The 13685-nt window shown below is 48.0% G+C and overlaps 1 protein-coding gene across 10 annotated transcripts in view; it reads left to right on the top strand.

Annotated features, from left to right (window-relative positions):
- TBL1X (transducin beta like 1 X-linked) overlaps positions 1–13685 on the top strand; it is a 162609-nt gene that overhangs the window by 56093 nt on the left and 92831 nt on the right. Inside the window, exon 2 of one of the 10 annotated variants that reach the window (XM_032226167.1) lies at positions 3888–4116. The exons of the other annotated variants lie outside the window; for them this stretch is intronic. The gene's annotated coding sequence lies outside the window, so the exon portion shown is untranslated. The remainder of the gene's footprint in view (positions 1–3887; positions 4117–13685) is intronic. 10 annotated transcript variants of the gene reach the window in all.

Below are 13685 nucleotides of genomic sequence, written 5' to 3'. Positions count from 1 at the left end.
AACAAGGCAAAGTGGCAACTAGCAACAGCTGCCTACACGGGGGTGCCCTCTTCAGGACTTTCCTTGACCCCATCCTGGTGGAGGATAAGAACAAGAAGAAGGCGCTTCCAATATCGACCAAGAAGGCGGAGCAGAGGTCCATGCCCTATTATTGCGGGTCAGCGCAGCGACCACAGGAACAGGACACCCACCAGAGCAGGTAACCAGGGGGCAGGGCGGATAGGCCATCCGACAGGGGATTCAATAGGGACAGACCCCGCTTCCAGCCTCATGGCAAACAGCCCTTTCGAGGAAGGGGTGGTCGCCCCCTCTTGCTGGGGCAAGTAGGTCGCCCACGACCCCACCCATTGGCGGCCGCCTAGCTCTGTTCACAGACACCTAGGAAGAGATATCCACAGATGCCTGGGTCCTCAGTACAGTGAGCCATGGTCTCCGCCTGGAATTCCTTTCCCTTCCCCCCCAATTGTTTCCGGGTGTTCCCCCCGGCCAAGAACATTGACAAGCACCAGCAGATGCGGCAGGCCATCCAGCACCTGCTCAACATTGCGGCCATAGAGAGAGTCCCTGAGGACCAGGCGGGCAAGGGGTTTTATTCAAACCTATTCCTAGTGCCAAAATTATCGGGGGGATGGAGAGCCATTTTAGACCTAAAGCTCCTAAACCAATTCTTAGTGTATAGACATTTTAAGATGGCTTCCCTTAAGACCATTCTGGCAGGGATCCGGGCAGGGGACTACATGGCATCCATTGATCTTACACAGGCCTACCTGCACATCAGTGGTGGGTTTCAAAAATTGTTTAAACCTACTCTGTGGGTGTGGCCTCCTTTGTGGGAGTGGCTTGCCACCCATGTGACCCTATAGCAATGGTGGGTTTCAAAAAATTTTGGAACCTCTTCTGTAGGTGTGGCCTGCTTTCCGGATCCACTGGTGGAACCTCTTCTAACCAGGCCGGTAGATTTGACGAACCGGTTCCACCGAATAGGTGCAAACTGGTAGGAACCCACCTCTGCTGCACATCCCCCCCCCCCCCCCGAGCATAGGCGTTTTCTCCATTTCTCCTTCTTAGGGCTTCACTACCAGTACAGGTCTCTACCGTTTGGGTTGGCTTCAGCCCCCAGGACCTTTACCAAGGTGTTAACAGTAGCGGCCGCCCATCTGAGGCTCAGGCTTTTCTGCTACCTGGATGACATCCTTGTCCAGGGGGCGTCTCCTGCTCAGATTAGGTCAGACCTTCAGCAGGTCATTGACACCCTCCAGGGCTTAGAGTTCTCGATTAATTTCGAGAAGAGTACTCTCCCCATCCACCCAAATCCTACACCTGGGTGCGGTGATTGATTCCCAGTTGGGTCGAGTGTTTCTTTCCCCAGACCGCAGGTCCAGCTTGTTGAAGTTCATTAACCAGATCTGGAAGGATCGTTGTGTTCCCGTAGTCCTTCTTTCCAGCTTGCTGGGAAAGTTCATCTCATGCATCGAAATGGTCCCGTGGGTGCAACTACATGCCAGGACGCTCCAATGGAGGCTGCTGCCATATCACAGGGCCAATTCCAGCAACTCGACGCTCAAGGTACCACCGACACCACAGGTGCTGATGTCTCTCAAGTGGTGGATGTCCCCAGCTTTGCTCAACAGTTGCAAATTCAGGGAACAAGAGCACCTCATACTGACAACGGACGCTAGCCTGTTCGGTTGGGGGGGGGTGACCTAGGCTCCCAGCTGGCACAGGGCCTGTGGTCAAAGAATGACCTTCAACACAATATAAATTGGCTGAAGCTTTGGGCAGTCCACCTTGCTCTACGACAGTTCCAAACCTCAGTAGAAGGTCATCACGTCCTCGTCTTAACAGACAATGTTGCAGCAAAGGCGCACATCAATCGGCGGAGGCACACGATGCAGAGAGTTGCGCACCGAGGCGATGTCGCTGAGATACTGGGTGGAGAAAGACCTCCGCTCCATCCGAGCGGAACACATCACTGGCATCGACAACCATTAGGCGGACTGGCTGAGCCGGGAGACAGACAACGGAGAGTGGAGTCTGTCCAAGGAGCTCTTCCAGAGGATCTGCCAGAGGTTCGGGAGACTGGTGGTGAACCTGTTCGCCACTCCATGCAATGCTCAGCTGCCGCATTTCTTCTCTCGGTTCCCAGCTCAGGGAACGGAGGGGGTCAATGCCCTTAGCTCCAAGTGGCTGGTTGGGCTGCTGTACACTTTCCCCCCCTACCTCTCATTCCTGGGGTCATCCAGAAGGTAGTCAGAGAGCAGGCCGATGTAATCCTAGTGGCTCCCTACTGGCGCAGGAGGGCTTGGTTCGTGGACCTGCTGAGTCTGTCGGTAGGGAGACCGTGGAGGATTCCCCGGGTGAGGTGAGATTGCTACAGGGGACGTTGATCCATCCAGATCCACAATGGCTCAAACTGGCCATGTGGAGATTGAGCGGGAGCGCCTGAGAGGCGCCCTCCTGTCCCAAAAGGTGATCAGAAACCATTGAGGCCTCCCGCAGACAGTCAACCAACAGGATTTACGATTCCACTTGGGAGATGTTTGTCTCCTAGTGCCAGGCCACCCATGTAACCCCATCCAGGGCCACGGTCCCTCAAGTACTGGATTTCCTCCAGGAAGGTCTGGACAACGGCCTTTAGTTAAGTTGCCCTTAGTTAAGAGATTTCTCAAGGGGACGGGCCACCTTCGTTCACCACAAGTCCATAGGTTTCCTACGTGGCACTTTCCCATGGTGCTACAGGCCTTTATGGCCGAGCCTTTTGAACCACTCTAGACAGTTAGCCAGAAGCTCCTCACTTGTAAGTTGTGTTCCTGGTGGCTATCACCTCGGCTAAGCGAGTCTCGGAGCTGGGGGCTCTCTCTTCCATGTTTCACAATAACAGGATAGTGTCACGCCTGGACCCAGCTTTCCTACCAAAGGTAAACAGGGTTTTCCACTGGGCGCAGGAGGTGTTTCTTCCAGACTTCTTCCCAGACCCAACCAGGGATCGGAAGCACAGTTGGCACTGTTTAGATGTAAGAAGGGCCTTATGGATTTACCTAAGGTGGACGGTGGAGTTTCGTAGGTCTGAGGCTCTGTTTGTGTCATTCCCACCCTTGTCGCTAGGGAAGAGGATCTCCCTGTCCACCATTAGCCAGTGGATCCGTCTGGCTATTGCCCTCGCCTACGAGGTGCAGAGCTTGCCGGTTCCGGCCGGCATCACAGCCCACTCCACTAGGAGTGCGGCCACCTCGGCGGCCTGGGCCTCCCAGGCCCCTATAGAAGACATCTGCAGGGCAGCAACATGGGCATCCCCGTCGCCCTTCATCCGGCACTACAGGCTGGATTCCTTTGCATCTTCCGACATGGCGTTCAGCCGCAGGGTACTGAACAGGTCCTGTCAGATCAGTGAGGGCCCACCCTTGGGACGAGACTTAGGTATGTCCCATCTCTCGACCATCCTGCAAACCCACTCTGGAAAATGACAGTTGGTCTTACCTGAACTGTTATTTTAAGAGGTGTTTGCAGGATAGGCCAGTTCCCACCCTAAGTTAGATAGACAGTATTGGGGGTGGAGGTGTCTCCTTTGTGACTTGTTTTCAGGATCTTGGGAGCACATACTGCATTGAAACTGGAATCAGAAGAGAGGAGCCCAGAGGCGTGGCTTCAGCTTCAACCCACTCTCGAGGCCAATTGGCTGTGATAATACCCATCTCTGGCCCATCCTGCAAACACCTCTTAAAATAACAGTTCAGGTAAGACCAACTGTCATTTCAATGACTTTTTAAATCTTATTTTAAAAGATTCCCTTCCAGCAACTTAAAATTTTTGTAACACATTTTTTCTTCTTTTTAATGTTCTATTCTTTGAAGTACAGAATAAAATATTTGTACTCATTTATTTCCTAGAAAATCTTACAACTAAGTGATCTAAGTGGTTGCATACCAAGAGTCTCTGTCAGAACGTGGACCTTGGATACATGGAAACAAATAATGAAATAGAAAATGTTTATTCATCTGAAGAATGAAACTAAGAGCTCCTTAGAGAGCCAGAATGTAATGTCCTTTCAGCCAATCAGCGGAATAGAGAAGTCAGAAGTAATTCAAATATGCATGCAGAAACGTAGCATATTCTCAGGTATGATGTTCTTACCTTTCACATAGAAAGAGCATTTGATAAGGGTTATTTAGTTAATGGCCATTTAAATGTTGCTTCAGAGTATAATTAAGGCTGTAATCATATGCATAAAAGTAAACAAATGAAGAAAAATATATTGCCCTAAAAAGAGAACTCTACATGTCTATTCCCTCTGTGAGTTTTTTTCTAAGTCCTTTTTTAAAAACATCTTATCCAGAATGGTTGAGTGGAAAGAGTAAACAACTGGTGTTTCCTTTGAAAGTACAGGTAGTCTTCAAATTACAAATGGAATGGAGCCTGTCCATTCCATTTGTAACCCGAGGATTCATGGGAGTGAATCTTGTATCTTGAAAGAGATCACTCTCTCCTTTCGCCCACGCTTTCACTAATCAAATGCAAGGCCCGTTAAGTGCACATGATGTATTTCAGAGAGGGAAAGGCCATGTGGGGGGAGGGGATACTGATGGAACAGGCCATCTGCCTAAGACCACCCAAAGCCTCCCAGACCCACTGAAATACCTCATGGCCCCCAAATTGCTTTCCCCCCTAACCTGCCGTGCTGGGTCACTTATCTTGCGAATATTTAGCAAGCAGCCTTGTGTGCCCCACTGATGTTCCAATTGGCCCTCTGTTGGCCTCCACCAGCCCATTGCAGGCCAAAATGGAGACTTCGGGGGAGGCAGATCCAAACTCCATTTCAGCCTGCAACAGGCTGGGGGAGCCCCACAGAGGTGCTGCAAGATTCATAGTTGTGCTGCAAGATTTGTAGTTTCGGGCCTCATTTGGAAACACTAGGGGGTACTGGTCATGTAACTTCACATGTAACTTAACATTTGCTAAGGGAATGCTCGTAACCCAGGGATTACCTGGAGAGGCTGGATAAATAAGAGCTTCTAATTTGATTGACAACATTTCAAAACTGTCCATACATCAAACTACTCAATTATTAAATTCTTTTTTTTTTCATTTTTTTATTTTTACTAAACAAACAGCACACTCAAAAATAATCATCTTACATTACATCTTGTAGAGAGTGTGTCAATTGGTTACAATTAGCTTTCGTGCATCTCTTCCAAAGTCATTACTTACATTCATATCGAATATCAAAGTTCTTAATGAGTCTTACTTTCAACATATCATAGTTCTCATTTAACTGAAATTGTTTTAATGTCCTTTTGCCTAGAATAATGCATAGTTAAAAAAACACAACCACCTAATGGCATTTCATTAATTATTACAAAGTCTAAATTAATACAAAATTGTATTCCTACCATGTATTACAAATGTATGAAAAGACAGAATCTTAGATTCATACTCTTTTGGCATTTTTGTGCAATTCTAGTTTTGGTGTGCATAGCAAGGCCATATTGTCTCATAAATCTGAAGCACCACAATGGTGATCCAGTAAAACCCAGAATGCCTTTATGTAGAGCAATGCGTTTGGCTTCATATATTACCATTTTTGTGGAAACTCTGAAGCCATTATTCAGGTGGCATGTGATCCATTCTCCCATGTCCACCTCTAACTGTGGCCACTTTGCAGCAAGCCCATGAAAGTTGTTCTTACTTTTATCTTTTATTTTTGCAGCTGATCCACCTGTTTCCTCCACTCTCTTAACATTTTTTCAGTTAGAAGTAGTCCAAAATGTTTCTCCGCTGCTCTGTTTCCCTGTTCCTCAGCATATTTTACTACTTCCAGTTTAAAAGGATTTTATATGCTTGTCTTTTCTGCTTTGATATTCTTGTACCGGTATGTAGCGTCAGGAGATACCGTAGTATTTTTCTGCAAGAAAGAACAGTAATGTATCCTTTATAACAATACAGAGCACTGTAGCTGAAACCATGTTCATGCACAAGCTCCCAACAGAATTGTAAAATTTTGTTAAATCCTTTTCTTCCCTACCCCATTTCAAGCATTTGAAGCATTCGAATATGATAAAACTATTCATTGAAAGCTATGTATTACTTTCAGCCACCCACTCTTTAAAATAGGTATATAAATAAATAGGCTCTTCTTTAAGAGTACCTTTATTCTAGTGCAGTAGTAGTAGTAGTTGATGTTATTGTAATAGATATGTGAAATCACAGCTGCCAGTATTTCAGCTAATATTGGCCTTCATCCACATCAAGTTCTTCCCAAGAACTGAGGATGTTGTAATGTATCAGCATAGTATATGTGCGAATTCAAGCAATGTGGTTTTTTGTAATTGACAGATAGAAATTTTTGTCAATGTGCTAATCTTCTAAGTGTCTTACCGTATATACTCGAGTATAAGCCGAGTTTTTCAGCCCACTTTTTGGGCTGAAAAAAGCCGCCTCGGCTTATACTCGAGTCTACAACTGGATCCGGCAGTGCTGTTGCCTGTTGGAGGAGGAGGAGGCGAACCAGCCTGCCATCGCCGGCCACCGCTAGCCCCGCCGCTCTTCCCGACCCCTTCCAAGCCCCACAGTCCAGCGGATGGAGCAGCGAAGCCCCGGGGCTTCGCTGCTGCTCCCCGCATTTTCTGCACGGGGATCCCTTGGAGAGGGGATTCCAGTTGCCGGGCAGAGAAGAGCTCTTCTGATGGGACAGGTGAGCTCCGAGTCGGGGCGGCTGCGGAGGCTTCTCCCGCGCCTCGGCTTTGAGGGCTCCATCTCCGCCTACTACCCGTTACTTTTCGGGGGCAGCCGCCGAAGAGGTCGAGGAAGGAGAGGCGGGCGGGTCGTCAGCCCCCCGGCCGTGCTGCTGTTGCTGCTGTCCCCCTTTGCCCTGAGGGTGGTGAAGGAGATGCTCGCGTAGGCGGCGCAGAGCAGAGCCGGCCTCGGCGCTCACGCCCTCCAGGGGCTCTGCCGAGGAGCAGCACAAGTTGGGCTGAGAGGATGAGAAGACGCGGTCCAGCACGTGTTTTCGACGCCTCAAGCCGCCCCACCTGGAACCGACGACGACGCCCCCTGCTAACAAGTCCGCCTTGGCCGGCTGCTCCGCAGCGCGACTCCGCGGAAGCGACGACGAGGTGTCCGCACTGCGGCGTTCGGCTCCCGCTTTGCTGCTGCCTTTGCCTTTGCCCCCCAGCTGCAGGCTCCTCCACAGGCGGCTCTGGAAAGACGATGCCGGCTCCCCTTCGCCGGCCTTGCTGCTCCCTGTTGCTGGTGCCGCTCCGGGTTCCTCGGCTGCTGCCATTCTTTTCTCCCCGCCTCCCTCCCTTCGCCTCCGCCTCCGCCTTTTCCACCAACCCCGCCGCCTGTTACCGCTGCAAGCGCGGAGGCAGGAAGAGCAGCAGCGCGCGACGGCGGCGGCGGCTTCAGCCCAGTACGGCCGAAGGAAGAGGTTGCACTTGTTCGCTATCGCAGCGGGCGACCGCCTCAGGGGCTGGGCCTGGGCGGCTGGAGGGCTCCCGCTCTCGGTGCGTCGGAGGCCGCGAAGAGAGGAGCCGCGGCTCGGAGCATGGCAGGAAGTGCGGAGAGCTACCGAAGTTTCGACGCGCCTGACTTTTCCTGATTAGGAAGGAGGTCGGCTGTCTCCACCGGCCGCGCAGACTCGCTTTGTAGGGGAGGGGTGGGGCACAATAAAAAATGATTATCGGGTGGCGTTGTTAAACACTCGTCCCCCGTCCCCCCCCCAGCAAAAACAATAAGACCGGAGAAAGTAATATATTATAAGGCAATTGCCAGAGTTAAACTTCATCGACGTGGAAGAACAATGCTTTATGATGTAAATTCGGACTTGTATGAATTTGCAAAAGTTTCTCTTGAGTTGTTTGCCCGCTTCAGAAGGCTAGAAGAAAGAAAATTAAAGGTAAATGCAGCGTGTCTCTCAATATCACTGATCAACCCAAGGGTGCTTTTTCAGGAGGCAACTGGACTTTATTGTTTTTTTCTTTGGAGACGTTTCGTTTCTCACCATTCAGCTCTGACAGGATAGTGGGGAAGTAGGATAGTGGCAGAGCTGAAGAAGCTTCTTGGATGAAACGTCTTCCCCAAAAAACCCAAGAAAGCCCAGTTGTTGCCTGAAAAAGCACCTTTAGGACAACCGTGACCTGGATGACTGACAATCTCTACAGACCCCCGGGGCTTCGCTGCTCCATCCGCTGGACTGTGGGGCTTGGAAGGGGGTGGGAAGAGCGGCGGGGCTAGCGGTGGCCGCGATGGCAGGCTGGTTCGCCTCCTCCTCCTCCAACAGCACTGCCGGATATCCGCCCAACGCTGCGGGGGCGCCAGCGGGAGTTTTGGCGGCTTCACCTCAGCCGTAGCGCTGGGCAGCAAATGTGCTGGTGCTGTTGGAGGAGGAGGAGGCGGCGGCAGCAATAGCACCTGAGGACAGGACAAGAAGCAATGGAAACTTGTCAGAAGGAGACTCAAGCTGGAAATAAGGAGAAATCTGACAGTAAGAACAATTAAAATCCTAGGAAAATGTCCTTTCATGAAAAATTACTTTTTCAGTTAACTCTGCCTGACATTAGTTGGGCGAACAGAAATATTAGTTGGCCAATTCTAAAAGGGAGCACCAGAAAGAACTTAAAATATTTTTTAAGAGAGCTGGGTTTTTCATTTATATTATATGTATGAACAGAATTAACACAAATTGCAGATACCAATCAAACATAAAGAAAAAAAGGATGAAATAATGCTCATTTTTAAAAACTCAGTGAAAATAAAAACAATATACCAAGAAGGTGGCATACTGGTTGTGATTTGATCTCTTCGGGGGATCCCGGGGATCCCCTATACAAGTATTTTAATATTGCAGACTTGCAGTATTATAAGTCATACTGATATTATAGAACACTTTAATTAAGCGGGTCCCTTGAATAAACATAACTTTGAGTTTCAAATAACACTGATTTTTTATTTTTGAAATTTACCGTAGCTGCTGCATTTCCCACCCTAGGCTTATACTCGAGTCAATAACTTTTCCAGCTTTTGGGGGTAAAATTAGGTGCCTCGGCTTATATTCGGGTCGGCTTATACTCGAGTATATACGGTATGTTGTTATTTATAATCAGTTTGTGTTATTTTCTTGCACAAGCTGACAATATGGTATGTTTCTTCTGCTTCTTTGCAAAACCTACTGGTACTTGTTGAAACATTTGATGATTTTTCAATTCTGGCCTTTATCGCATTAGTTCAAATTGCTTGATCTTATGCAACCAAAACCAGGTTTCCAAAAGAAACTTCAGTTTCTTTTTTTAATGTTCTTATTGTAAGCCATTTTTTGATACGTTGTTGTTAATATTGTTATTATTATGGCTTGTCACATAATGAGCCATTTGTTTAGACTGAATTTGGCATTTTTATCCATTTATCAAATGCTTCTCAGTTGTGTTTGTTTGATGGTGTAAAAATATTGTAGAAACTTTTTCAAGTTTAACTGACATTTGCAATTGATTGATGGTCAATGCCAATGGTGTTTAAGTGTTCAAAGTGGCGTCCAAAAAACTCCAGAAATTTTGAGATTGTACACAAGGTACCTATTACTCATTGACACCATCTTTGCTTTATTTAATAACAGGCCATTATTTCTTTGTTTTAAGTCATCATGTGTTTGGGATGGATAAAAAAGTGCTGAGTTCTGTAGTCCATTTGTCACTTGATGTCCAAAAACTCCAACACTTAGGAACTCCTTGTTGAGCTGGGCAAAGATTGATTCAAAATGGGTTTGTGGAAATTATGTCCAACCATATTGCTTATGGGAGAGGCATTCTTTGTCCAGCTCCTCTGATGAGATCTATCCAACATGGCTGAACCTCTATCATAGGTCTTTTTATATAAAGGTTTTTCTGCCACTTTGGATACATTATGAATATTATATTCATAAATTAGGCACATTTGGACATGCTTCAGACATATTTTGTAATGACCTAATTCTCTGAAGAAGTTTAAAAATATGGGAAAAGTGAAAAAAGGAGAAGTTAATAACAACCACCACCAGCAAGGTGTTTAGACTCAATTACAGTGGCAGTGGGTGCACTTTTGGAATACCTGAAGGGTAGATTGGGATGTTTTCCTGGAGAAAAACTTTCTGTGTAATTACTAAAGTTGATACCAACTTTATGGCACATAATCAATAACTCAATTTAATTCTGTTGAAAACAAGTACATAGCTGTAATTTTTAATCAACTTTCTTGAAACAGTATACTTTAGCTTGCTGAAAAAATTCACTGCTGTCCTCTTTCTTTCCTTAACAAATTTTATTTATTGGTGGTTGGAAATAAGGTTGAGGTAATAGTGGAGAAAATGCAGGCTAGTTACAAATAGTTCACAATTTTCTATAAATTCTGTGATTGAAGATAGGTAATCACACAATAAAAGCCTACTCTGGGAGCAAAATAGCTACAATTGCTTTGAAATTTTTTCTGTTAGATTAGTGAATTAGTTAGATTCTTAACTAACTTCCATAATCACCAGTTTTTTCTAGTGTAAGATACTTTAGGTTTTTTTTTTTCCAAAGCTTAAGTACAATCGGGATCTAATATTACATCTAAGATTATGTTTTGCCAGTCAGTTTTTTGCATTGTATTAAGAAAACAATGCCTGGGAAAATCCTCCATTCATATTGCATGCAAACCATTATGTTTATACATCCCTAAATCAAACATTTAGTAAATCCGTAAAAGTATAGAAGTTGGCATAATCTCTACATGGTACAAAACTAAATACAGTCCTTGTTCTTGGCATTTATAACATATCAGCTTGCTTTTGCAATGTGCTTACTTAGCTCTTACAGTGAAGTTATCAATGCATGATGTGATGAGGGCTTTTGTTTACCAACCAAGTTGCCACAGAGCCAGATGCTGTTAAGACCAAGATATCCAAAATCCCTTAGCTGGCTTCTATGTCTAAGAGAAAACAAAAGCTCCCCACTCCTGTTGGGCCTTTTAACTTCTATATCATACTGTCACTTCAAATTTAAAAAGAACATTTTAATGCAAATTTGAATACATACTATTTGTGTGTACAAATTCAAAATAAGAAAACATGTTCTCCTGCACACTGCTTGGAGAGTCCAAGCTGTGGGTTATTTCAGTCTGGTTGCCCTGGAACTGAGGAAAAGACTTTTCCTTGGCCACGCCTCCAGGCGTGCCTAATCCCCAGAAATTTTCCTCAGTTTGGCCCGTTTGGAAGCTGTTTTGGGAGCTCCAGCTGAAATAACTTTTTGCTTGGACGCTGCTATTCTTTCTGACTGAGTATCTTTTCCCCTTAGGCAATCCTTGCCTTTTCTCTCTTCTAATCTAACAAATTCCTTTTCTACTAGCTTCCAGGAGGCAGGAGGTAAGCGTGGGCTGGGGGAAGGGCCTCCTCCGTTCTCCTCAGGGCGGTCTTGGAGGCTTTGCTGCATCTTTAAAACGGCACAGAGAAGCAGCAGAAGGCTCCAGGAGCCAGCGTCCCCCTCGTGGTCCCTGTTTATTGTTTTCTTGCAAGTTTTTTCATTTTTTCAACACCCTTGCTTGTAGGATCTGCCGCAGAGGTGCGCGCGATCGCCCGATGGCTAGGGCGATCGCCACATGGCCTCCTAGTTCCCCTAACAGCACGGTGGCCATTTTAAAGGAGTCTTCGCGCCGTTTAGGCCTAGCTGCAGGCCGCACAGCCACGCTACTGCTGGGATCGCTGAGAGGCACTCGGACAGCCTAAGGGGGTGCCCACTGGCCATCTGCCTCTCCCTTGCCAACAATTTTTCTTCACGGATCTCCTGAAAGCGGCGCTGGGGCTCTGGTCTACTCAAAGGCCTCCGCCCCGGCCTAGGGAGGCCTACCTTAATCCGAGCCTACTTCTAGGCCTAGGCCTCCCTCTAACCCTGCTGGGCCTGCCAGTCCCTGGCTATGTCCCTATAAAAACCTCCAGATAAGGCAACCAACTGAATCTCTCTGCATTCTATCATATTGTCATTGCATGCGAACTGTTTACTAAAATCCTCTCTCTTTGTCTTTATTGCAGAGCAGCCTACAATCACTGCAGCTCTTCCTTCGGCCTGCGCTTGCTTGCTTGCTTGCAATCTGGTCATGGATGAATCGGGACCTCTGTCCAGTAGACCGGGACCCTCCCAGGGCCTGGATCAGGTTCCTTCTTTATCTTTCGGGGGGGGGGGCTAGTGGAGACAGGGCTCCCTCCCAGACCCCTCCCCTCAGAAATACATCTGCTGCTGAGGCCAGGAATACCGCACGGCGCCAACGGGCTCTTGACAAGCAATTTGAAAAAGCCCGTCGCCAGGCGGCTAAGGAGACTCCCTCCGGGGATTCCTTGTTCTGCCACTTCCCAGAAGGGATTTAACAGCCCTATTGACGGAAGAAGTTGACTCTCAAAACCTGTCTCCGGGTCGGTCCTTTTCTGAACCTCCTTCCCCAGCTAATGCTTGGTTCCTCGAACAAGAGCCAGCCCAGGAAGCTGTTCCCCCAGAGGTCCCACCTTTCCAGGGGGAGGAGCCCAGGGATGCTGAGGGTGACTCGGACCAAAATCCTGAGCTGTCCCCTAGGATACAGGCAATAGTGGAACGTGCCGTAACGAAGGGCATAGCTAATGCCATGCGGGCATGGGATAGGCAGGTGGTCCCTTCTGTTCCCCTGACTCAGGGTGGTCCCCCACCCGCCAAGCGGGTGCGTCACCCTTCTTTGGAGTCCTCCTTTGTTAGCGAGGCCTCGGCCTTGGAGGCAACGGACCTTATAGAGCAGGGCCTGTCCGAAGATGAAGACCTATCTCCGGACGCTGCCTCATTCTCCGGCCTGTTCAAGCCCAGCCTGTTCAAGTTGGTCCTTCGCAAGGTGAAGGCCACTATCATGGTAGGCATTAAGCCAAAGCCCACTCAACCGCAGGCTGATTCGGCTTCAATAAACCCGAATGTAGTCATGTTTGACGACCCAACTTCCCAGCAAGAGTTGGTTCCGGTTCCGGAGTTGTTCCTGGACCTTATCCAGAGTCAGTGGGTTCAGCCAGCCACCTTGTCCTTTCCTAGCGGGGTGGACAAGAAACTACACAATGGAGCCTGTCCTGGAAGATCTCTTGGCTCTCCCGGCCGTAGATCCTCCCATTACGGCCCTTGCTTCTAATGCCTCCCTGCCTGCGGACCTGTCTGAAGGCCTCAGGGTGGAGGACAGGAAGGCCGAGAAAGTCTATCACAAGACTCACCTGGCGGCGGCCTGGGCCATTAGGGCCTCGTCTTTCGCCTCCTTTTTCAGTAGGGCTACTGTAATCTGGTCACGTGACATCCTAAATAAGATTCCCGCAGGGGACGCCCGGCTTCATCAGGACATGACCAAGCTCATCGTGGCGTCGCAATATGCTGCTGCGTGGCCCTCAACGCCACTAAATTTGCTTCTAGGGCTCTAACCACGAATGTCACCTCCCACCGTCTGCTCTGACTCCGCCATTGGCTAGCGGACCAGAAGCACAAATGGAAATTGGCTTCTGCCCCCTTCAAGGGGTCCAAATTATTTGGTGAGGTTTTGGATTCCTTCCTTCTCGAATCAAAGGATAAAAGAAAGGTCCTTCCCTCGATGTCCCAAAAAAACAAAACAGGACCGCAAGTCTACGCCCTATGCAGAGCCCTCCACGTCTACCTCCTTCTACTCCTCTAACAGAGCAACTGGGCAGCAGGGGG

This window comes from Thamnophis elegans, chromosome 11 (assembly GCF_009769535.1).
Source record: "Thamnophis elegans isolate rThaEle1 chromosome 11, rThaEle1.pri, whole genome shotgun sequence".
Classification (NCBI taxonomy): Eukaryota; Metazoa; Chordata; class Lepidosauria; order Squamata; family Colubridae; genus Thamnophis; species Thamnophis elegans.
Note: the sequence above shows the minus strand (reverse complement) of the source record. Positions and strands in the feature narration are given on the sequence as shown.